Raw genomic sequence first — 11,325 nt, forward strand, 5'->3', positions numbered from 1 at the left:
AATGTTAATCCAAGGTTTAATTAGCCTTTGTCATAATGAATGAATGTATGATAATAAACTTAGAGCTCTAAGGCTGAACTTCGAGCTCCTAATCATGATGATGTGGTTGATGTTTCGATTCATGTCTGGCAAACTTTATAATTGGCTACTTTGTTGATTACCTTCATATGAAGTATATAGTCATCCTAAATCTTGATGCTACATTATTATCAGTTATTCCAAGTTTATGTTCATGTTATTGAATAAGTTGATTTAGAATATTTGAGGATTAAATCTTCATATTTTTCAATGTTATATGAGTTTTAATTTCAAATTGTGACTATGTATACATAAGAGTAATGCGATCAAATTTATATTTTTGTACTCGTGTGGCTCGATTATATTTTAAATTGGAGAATGATGAATCCCTATCATCTCTCTCCTTCCATGTACGAGGAGGCTTCCCAAGTGGAGAGAGTTTCGTGAATGAAAAGACAGTCATCAATGAATGTTTTACATTTCACAAGTCTGGCCTCTTTTATTTTGGTTTTAAGAGTATTTGTCCAACTCACAAATGAGTAGTGACAATGCTGGTCAAAATTGAAAGTCCAACTCACAAATGAGTAGTGACTAATTTGCTTGTCAAAATATTTTTTTTTTTTTTTTATCTTTTAAAGACAAATGCTCGTCAAAATTTAAATATTAGCGAATTTTTAATTTGTAAACCCAAAAGTTATAAATACCTTTCATAAAAAGTTTGAAAATAAACACTTTGAATATATCTATAAAAAAAACATATACAAGAATAGGGATCAGATGGTATAAGATTGGGGTGCCCATATTGTCGTAAATAAGGCTTGGGGCGGACACCCAATTCGCAATATAAAATGCGAAAATTGACCACTCATCATATCCCATTAACTGCCTGAAGGATCATACTTAAATGAGTTAACAAGTTTTTGCTTATAAACAACTTCACCAGCTAATACCTTCTTTCATAGTCAATGTGGGACTTAGCCAACATTTTGTTTTTGCTTCACTTGTACTATCTCTCTAATCTGTATCATTTAGACACTTAACTTCATGTACTTTATCATCTTCCTCCTTTAATCCTTTTACTCCACATTAAAATAGTCGGTGTCGTCGACAAGTCCTCGCCATGTTCTCTTCATAAGGCGGGCACTAGGAGGTACATACCTTCAATGTACTCCATTAGTAATTGAGAAAAAAAGAAGCTAAATGATACAGTATGTTACTGCACTACGTGTTGTTAGCTTCTCTTCCTATGAAACATGATGGAAATTTACAACAATCCAGTCTAGACGAAGAAGTTTGACCACGTAATATTTGCAGCTGCATCAAGCTCGTTAGTCTTACTAAAATGACCTGAGGCAAGTAAGGACTTTCAAGCTAAGAGCGTGTCACCATTCAGTCGCTCACTAGACAATAAATTAACCACCATCTAGTAGTCCAACTCTAAAGTATAAATATATGTTAACATAACATACTATGTGAATGGATTAAATTTCTAATATGATAGATTAATAACCGAGGCAATGTTGATTATCATACATTGTTGTGCAGTAACTCAGTAAGTACACATATATACTTTTTTCACAAGATAGAAACTTGTATTCCGTAATTAATATATTGCATAGCTATATAAGTTGGAATACATCTATTATATTTACAACTTTGTATTAGATCAATAGGTAATCTATCTATTGAGTAGAACTAGCTAGATTTCACCACTTCTATGTGAGTACATGCAAGTTTTTATTTTATCCAATTGACTAGGTTATGTTGGTGAATGAAAGGTAAAAGATTCATGTCAATAAGATGGGAGAGGTGTGTAAATGTAGAGTCATTTGTCCATGAAACGAACACCTACGCTAGTAATGTTACAAAATATCCATCCACCCTTTTTTTTTTTTTTTTTTTTTTTTTTTTTTTTTTTTTTGAGGAAAAAATGCCCATCCACTCAAAGTCTCAAACACTACTTATTTGATTTTATCACGGCACATCGATGAAAATAAAAAACCTCAGCTCCCCTTCAATATCATATCCATGGATATATATAGGATTAACTTGAAGAGAGTGACATTGCTGATATGTTTATATATTGCACTAGAAACCTTACAAATATAAATAATTCTTGGGCTGATTATTATTTCCAAAAAAAAAAAAAAAAAAAAACCACACACACGAGATTTTGGATGGTTTGGACAATAATCCAAAGAAATAATAGAGGTAGGACATTTATTGTTTTAATGGGGGGTAAGTAGTGAGTTTAGAGGTACGTGTGTAAGAAAGTTTGTCGATGAAAATGGAGCAATGTATAATGAAGGACAAGAAATTTGTAATTAAAGGACATTTTTTAAGGACAAATGTTCCCTGAATTATAATACCAGTTGCCTTCGAAGCACTCAATATGAATTATGAGGTCCCTCTCATTGTTCAACAAAAGGGACATCCCCAAACTCATGATTTTTCGAAGCCTTGGATTCTAATTAACTTGAGTTTTGACTTATTAGGGCCACATGTATCTATTGTAGTCTAATCATTTTTTCTCTCATCTGCTGATCTAGCACTTTCATAACCTAATTCATTGTGGAACTCTTGCATTAAAAACATTAGATGTTAGTGTAAAAGTCGCGCAAAGGACAATGATAGAAACAAGAGTCAATAATTTTTTTTTTTTTGAAAACCGAAACAAGAGTCAATAAGATATATTGTTACATGCATGTATGGCTGAAGTAAGTTTAGAGTATTAATTTCCCGTCAAAAATAAAAAAATAAAAAAATTGTAGAGTATTAATTACAAATGAACTTACATACATATGTTGCCCGCTTTGCACTAAGATGCTTATCATCACAATGTACAAAATCACCAAGGATAATGATGTGTGGACAAAAATTATTGATTTAGTATTGTTATAATGTAAATTTGAAGTAATTACTGAGTATTATGCCATCACCAACATATGTTGCCCTTGCACTAATAAGATGCATATGATAGAGGTGGAAGGAGAATATTTCCATTATTTGCTCAAACCATATTTTTGTGCCAACAATCATGTGAAGATTGGCATGCATAAATTGCTCTAATGCAGCAACCAAGTAGGGCAATATTGCATAAATTCGTGCGTGGAATTTAGGCCAATAAAATTGTTATTATACAAAGTTATATATAAAGCTAATTAAACATGTTATTAAATAGTTTTGAAAAAAAAAAAGGTTTATTAAGAATGGTTTATTTACGCTCCAATATCACATAGAAATGATTCGCATGGGACAACATAACTCATAATCAAAAGCCTTTTCGTGCAAATCAGGCAAACAATATCATCAAAGTAAGTTCATCATGTTAATTAATTTTAGGTTTGGTGCAAAAGTAATCGCATTATTATTGCAAATGATCAAAAGCTTCTAGACAAATGAGGTAAAAGCAATATCATTATGAAAGAAGTTTTGACCTTGTGTAAATTCATCATACATTTTTCTAGAGAGCCAATGCTTTTGATGTGATATTAACTAAGAAAAGTTAAATCATCTTTATAATCGCGCTTTATTAGCAAGCTTTATCTTAACCAAGAATCAATCTAAGCAAGAAATTAGCTAAATAGTAATTAACAATGGAAAATACCATAAAAGCTTTGAACTTCAAAAATCTTTTAGCTTTCACATGGAATGCTAATTTACTTTTAGCTTATATTATTATGGGGATTAACAAACCTGATATTCAGATCTTAATTATCTTAAGAATCGGATTAAATTAAGTTGATCATCTCTACAGTATTGATTGGATCTTCGAACTCATTTACATTAATCCTGTCTATGATTAATTAAGTGAATGCTTTTGCTAATTAACTTACACACTAGCATTTGTACGATGAAACTTGTTTTTCTAGCTTAAGGTCTAATTTTGTTCAGAAAATCAACATCTGAAACTATATGCTGAATAAAAAATCGCCAAATTATGTTGCTAAATTGTACAGACTGCTGTCAACATTATACTTATTGATGGTTATTTACGGCCAATATTCAACTACAAAAGCAACAATTCACCTATTTAGAAATAGAGAAATTATATTATCTTATTGGATGTAGGGATGATGTACATCGGATCAACATCATCCCTATGTAGACAAAATTTTATTATCTTATTGGATGTACATAAGTACAAAACAACTCAATTTATGTTTCTAAATTGCATCTAATAATGTATAGCTTGTGTTAGGCTCTGTTCTTTTCACCTTAAAAAAATAATATTAAGTAAAAATAATTTCAGTTCAGTAAAATTAATTTCAGTTCAGTAAAAATAATTTCAGTTCAGTAAAATTAATTTCAGTTCAGTAAAAATAATTTCAGTTCAGTAAAAATAAGTTCAGTTTAGTAAAATTCAGTTTTCTTAAAGAAGAATTATAATAGAAAATCAGTAAAAATAATTTCAGTTCAGTAAAAATAATTTAATTTCATTAAAAATAATTTCAATTCAGTAAAATTAAGTTCAGTTCAGTAAAAATAATTTCAGTTCAGCAAAATTAAGGTGAATCAAACAGGGCCTTAGTCCAAAAAAAATTAATTTTCTAAAAAAAGCAGAATTTCTTACAACCTTACTCCAAAATTTTGCTCATTTACAGAATCGAATCCACCCAAAAATAGCAAAGTGAAAAATAAAGACGAACAAGAATAATTCGAAACGAAAAAGACGCTCATGGAGTCCATGCAAATTACGAATCTTTTTTATTTTTATTTTGGATTCTTTAGAATACAAAATCCTATTATTTTCTTATGAATTTGGAGTTGATCAAGTATATCAGTATATGCGTATGTCTAATTTATATTAATTTATTTTCTTTTTTTAAAAAATAAAAAAAATCGTAACCCTATTTTCAATTAAGAATCGGATCAACATCATCCCAATCAACCCTTTTCGTCTATCAAAAAACTATTAAAAAAAGTTAATCTGAGACAAAAACATAACAATTAATAATAACTATGGCATAATTATAAATTTGGATGATTAAACATGTTATATACAATAATGTTAGAACCAAGACGTACCAAAACCGTGGAGGGTTATTACCTTATGTGGTCGAGAAACTCAAGATTGAACAAAGTTCTACAGGACTTCGTCCAAGGAATTGTTCGGTTTTGGTTGATTAAATTTGATGAATGAAATAATAAAGCTACGGAAGGATAAATCCAAAGAGATTGCATGATCCAAACGAAACCATAAAATAAAAATTGAATTGTAAGTTGGGATCAATGCGATCCCTTTGGATTCCTCCTTCAGCTGCTGCAGAAACACAACTAACCCCACAAAACACCACTTCTTTCTTTCTTTCACTCTCTCTCACTATTGTTGCATAAGAATGAGAGGAGTTATAACATATAAGGGTCTACTTATATATATATGTACAAAATAATTGTGTCAATAAATTAAAATAAAAAAGGGCTCCAACGCACTTAAAATGATATAGTACTACTGTTTTCATACTGTATAATCTAAGCTCATGAGTTGAGAAATCTTCTTTTTCTAATTGAATATATGTATCAACAACTATAAATAGGGAGACCATTATTCTACTTGGTCCCATCTACCCTTCCAATCAAGTATTGTTTGGTAAAGGTCTTGTTCTCTTCATCTTATTTTAAAGTATTATTTAATTCATCTCATCTAAGCTGATTTGTTCAATTAAAATTGATTTTTTATTGTTTACAATTGATTTTTTTTTATTATTATTATTATAACTTTTTTTTTTTTTTTTTTTTTTTTTTTTTTTGTTTTTGATATTTTTACCCTAAACTGTAACTAAATGCAAGCTGAATAATTTGAATTGTACTGATCAGATATGCATAATTTGTTCCCCAAATTTATATCGATTCAAATTGATCTATAATGATTACATTTTTGTATAAAACAATGGAAATAATAAGACTCAACCCTAACTCAGGAGCACTAGTGATACTAGCTAGTGAGATTTATCTTAATTAGAGAAACATGAGAACCAAGGGGTACATGTCAAAAGAAGTCCAAATTTAAAACCAGTGATAGAAAAGAAAAAAAAAAAGTTGATAAAAAATATTGGTTAATGTCATATAATTATAAACTACGTAAATAACTAGTATCTAAATTATAAAATATCTTACAACGAATACAACATCCAAATTTAAATAATCAATCAAGGGATGACAATATGTTTATGTATATTCTCTACTTATTAACAACAACCAATTCAATCAAGGGATAACAATATGCTTATGACTTATCATAGTTATCAAACACGTCATTTTACTCTCTAGTCCCTTGATTTTCATTCTCATAACTTCAATAAATATACAATAACCTTGAATTTGTTGATTTGATATCCTAAAAATTGTCGGTATTTAAGTTATTATTGAATAGGACCACACATTGTTGACATGGTGATATGATCCAATAATAACTTGTATTCAGTACCTTTTCTCTTGTCAACTTTGATTTTTCACTCAATTTTGTGAAGATTCAAAATCAACTATTTACTTAGCTTTAAATATATGTATCTCTCTTTACATCTCTTCTTCAATACTTGTTGATTTACTAATTTACTTCAAATTGTCTAGTAACAATGTGTAGTGTGTAGTTTTTTTATTTAGTAATAATCAATCAAATTACCTCCACCATATAGCTAGCACAATAATGTAAGAACCAATGCAAAACCCATCAAATTATATTCCAAAGAAAACAAAGATTATGGTTACAGCTGCTACAGCCTAGCTAACTGCCAAATCATTGACAAAAGTTAAATAAAACTTTATATTATATGAAAAGAGATTTCATAAAATCTGGTAGATCATACCATAGCTTATTCTCTAAGTAGCATCTACTATTGATTTCTTTTGTGATTTGCCAAATCATACAAAGACATGTTTAATTAGCTAGTGAGGTACCTATAAATTAAAAAGTAGGACCCTCTTCTTTATTACTCTAAACCAAACACATGGGATTTTTAACCTAAAAGTGGGAGGTCTATTAAGCTATTTAGCTAGCTTGACCATTCTACTTTTCTTGTTCAAAGTTATTAACTTCTTAATTAACAGCTAGATTGGTGGGTAGTTGTATGCTAATGTTAGTATCATCATTTATTATCTTGCTTATCCTATACTTAGGCTAATTTAAGGGAATGTGGTCCTAATCCATTTATATTATGTCCCCACCTCCTTTAATCCATTCTCCAACTTTAATTGTTCTTTCCATCAATAGGGAATAAATTCTTCTCATGTGTGCTATATTTTCACGCACATTAAAGAGTGATTGAAAGAATAAAGAAGATGATGCATTCGCCGTCCATCTTACATACCTTAATGTTTGGCAATCTTATTTATAGCATTTTATTCTTGAATCAGCAAGGATAGGTGTCGTGAATAGATTTGATTCCAAGTTTTGAATATGAAAAGAAAATGTGTACGGAATATATTTTAGCATGAAAGAACTCTAATGCCAAAGTAAATTTTGTTGAAATTCATTGTAGCCCACTTGTGTGTGTCCCATAATGAAAAAAGAGGAGAGATAATTCCACTTTATAACATAGAGAAGTTACTCTTAATTTGTGCTTAGCGGTAGCTTTTAAGTAGTTTTTAGTGGTTTGATCAAGCTCAAAAAAAAAATAAATAAATAAATAAATAAAATTAGTGGTTGGGTAATTTTTCGTGGTGGAAGTTACGTAGCTGTTGAAAATTTAATTTATGATTTTCAAAAAATAGTATTAATTTTTATATATAACAGCTACATTCATAGCTATATCTTTGTCGAACACGCCCTATTAGTATTGTAAATTGGTTTTTGGTTTTAGTATGTAATCTCCTTTTCATGTTGGAGTCGACTTACCTCACATATTTTCTAGCAAAGCACAATTATACTTGAGAAGTATATATATAATAGTTAGTAAATATAGTTAAAAATTCTTATAAATTTATATTTGGTATTTCGTTTTATAAAGATGAATATTTAACTTTTAACTCCCCCTATATTCTTTTGAGAGTTTATATGCTTCTTTTTAGCGTGACAAGGTTACGCATTTGATTGTATGATAATTGATGACACATGTATAAATAATCATATGAGCAAATGATTGCTTAAATGAGATGGTAATAACATTGACTGCTCCAGATTCAATGTATTTTGGGATCTGATCCAAAGCTGCCGTTTATTTGAGGCTTCATGGTCAAAGTCAAACTTGCATGATGCTATAACGTGAATAATAGATCTAGAGGACATACTCAATCCAATAAAATTAATCCAAATTAATCCTAAATCTTCTTTTGGAGCTAAATCTACATGATAGTATTAATACAAGTAATAAACTAGGGCATATTGTCACAATGACAAAAGAGATACGAAGGAGATCGATAAAACATTTTATTGATATTGAAGTATTGTATAGAGAGTCATAAAAGTAAATGAAGATGATTATGACATGTACTTAAAAATTTATATATACACCTCTACATTAGTACAAGAAATAACTAAGCTTGGTTAATTTTTTTGGACATATGGTAAATGGTATGAAGAAAAGAAATACTCCGTATTACAGATTATATATCATTAACTGACGTCTATCATCCATTGGACAATTGCACATAAAAGAGGCAACCACAAAAGTACTGAAAAATAATTCATACCTCGAAGACTTGAATAACTAACTACAAAAACTTTTGCCTAACGTCAGATTTTCAACAGTTTAGATTATTGACATTTTTTATTTAGTTTACATGTCATCAAATCGTTATCAAGGTTTAGATTTTTTGAATGCTTAATACTTCGTATGAGTGTATTTAGTTAATGGATCAGTTAAGAGGTGTGTAAGCCTTCTGGCCCTTTACCAAGGAAATTCTGATTTGTTAATATTACCTCCATTTTATATTGTTTGCAATAATTAGACATTTTTCCTCTCTATTTTGTCAAATCGTTGTAAATAATATAAACAAAGGTAGTATGTTATTCCATGTCATCACATGTTAATCTCATCATTGGAATATCTTGCTAGATGGACTTGGCATTAATATAACTATAAGTGATCTGAAGCGTCTTCTTTCAAGATAATTTAAATTTCAATGTTCAAACAAACAAGCTCTTAATTCTATCTACCAAAAAAATTAAGATTAAATAGTTAGTACTCCGTATTAATTAGTAAACAAAAAATATATATATAAAGCAATTCCTAATCATTGTGATGCTTGTGGGGTTATCGTATGCATTATTCACAATCATGGTTTGATCACGAGTTTCCCACTAAACAGATGCACATGGTTAGGCAATAGTGATTAGTACTCAAATTATAGGCTCCGTGTATTAAATCTAATTACTTTAGCTTATAAAAAGGTTATTAATAAATTATAGGGATGAACGCCCTAATTATAGGTGTTAAAATCCACGGTGATTCTGCACAGCTTGGATTATAGCTAGTATTAGTCAATTTAGGCTAAATTTTCAAGTTAATGTAGGTGGTCGTCGTGGTCAAGAGCACATAAGCAGTTAATCATTTTAGTGGAAGTGTGGAACTAATAACAAGCAACAGTTTTGAACTTTTGCGAAACCCTAATCAAAGGAACTCTACCTTATATTAGCATTAATTAAGGTTTGACATATTACAAGTCTGAATTTTCATAGGGCAGATTTTAAACTTTTACATAATTAATTTGCTTGTTATTTGTGTTAATGGTATCCTATGTCATTCAACATACATGACCTAAAAGAAAGAAATTGAGTTTATTTTCATTTAAGCTAGCTAGTACTTCGTATAATTTTAACTAGTACAAATTGAGTAATTAAATTGTAAGTTTGTAACTTCTCAAAAATTAGCTAATTAACCTTTTCTTTTCACCCTTGCTACCATACTCTGTTAAATGGACCTTCTCATCCACTGATTTGTCTTATTAACCCTTGATCACCAATTAACCACAAATTTGACTTGATTCTCCATCATTAGTATAGATTATTAGCACTAGATCTTTCCTTGTGCCAATCTTAGAGACCACATATTGACCTTACGCATATGCACTTCACATGTTTGTGTTGTGCCGATACATCTAAATTAGGCTTGAATTATATGTGGTTGTCCATCCAAATTCAGGCCCCATGATGGTCCTCAGTTAACCTAGCTTGTATATGAGTAATATTTTGTCAGCCTTGCCCGTCTCACGATCCATTTATAATTAGCCTTATCAATCTCTCTCTCTCTCTCTCTCTCTCTCTCTCTCTCTCTCTCTCTCTCTCTTCAGGCCATTTCTTTTCTTTCATATAATTTTAATTTGAATTGCGTTATTCTTTCCTTACTTGCCCTTTATGGGTTGTATCAAGGCCCCTACTGCACCCCACTCTTCAATTTGCTTGAGTTTTTCACAATTTAAATTTTCTAAACTTGTTTTTTAGGGTGTATATTTAGAAATTTCCTTCAACAAGTCTATAATTATAATTGATTATTCGTACAAATTACAGATAATCAACGACAGATTACACGAGCAATAAGTTTGAGATCATTCCCGTTACCAAAATCAAAAGTGTTTTACATAATAAAATCTTCAAAACAATCAAGTAAAGTAGTACGTACTCCATAATTGTAGTGACAAAGTAAGTAACTTGTTGAGACTTCTCTTTCCAACAATCATGGAATAATTTGATTCGGATGGACAGCACAGTACAATACAGGTTCGAAGGCAGTGGCTAAACGAGCTTTGGATTTGGGCCAATAACAACAATTACAGAATTTGCACGTTAAGTCCATCATATGGTAACCTTTCAATTCGTTACTACTACGTGGGGGACCCTTTTTAAAGTTTTATTTTTCAACCCATTAAGCAATATATGCATTTCGAGTTGGTATGCTATCTACTGTATTTTGTAAAATGGACCCCCTTCTTCCTTATCACCTTATATGATGCTAGATCTTGCCTTCACTAATGAAGCATTATTGCCCCACTTTTTCCCTCCATTGCACCCTCTTTTTTTTTTATTCTAGCTTGTGTTGTCAAGGTCTCTCATCTTCATTTTGATGTTATATGTAATTAATGCTTACGGTAGGATTTTTTCTTTAGAAAAACTCACATCTGGGGCTGTCATCGCATACTTATGATAAAGATGATATTGATGTAAAGCATGCTTGAAGGGTAACTATGTACTAATATATTATTCCAATTAGGTATAACAGAGACAGTAAATAAGTTACATGATTTTCACATATTTAAGCTTATTTGAATTTCTCTAGCTTTCAAATAAAGTTTAATAAAATCATGTAAAAAATTAATAATTAAACGCTACCCAACTAAAATTAATTAATTAATCACTTCAAACTCGATGAATAA

At 30.1% G+C, this 11,325-nt stretch overlaps 1 non-coding gene across 1 annotated transcript; it reads right to left on the reverse strand.

The window, feature by feature from the left end:
* Positions 1–787: 787 nt before the first annotated feature.
* Positions 788–895, reverse strand: LOC145596357 (small nucleolar RNA Z279/snoR105/snoR108). The gene has a single exon (XR_014103200.1). It is a non-coding gene; the product is annotated as a small nucleolar RNA Z279/snoR105/snoR108 (small nucleolar RNA).
* Between the last annotated feature and the right edge of the window lie 10,430 nt (positions 896–11,325).

This window comes from Chenopodium album, chromosome 19 (genome assembly GCF_948465745.1).
Source record: "Chenopodium album chromosome 19, dcCheAlbu1.1, whole genome shotgun sequence".
NCBI classification, from domain to species: Eukaryota; Viridiplantae; Streptophyta; class Magnoliopsida; order Caryophyllales; family Amaranthaceae; genus Chenopodium; species Chenopodium album.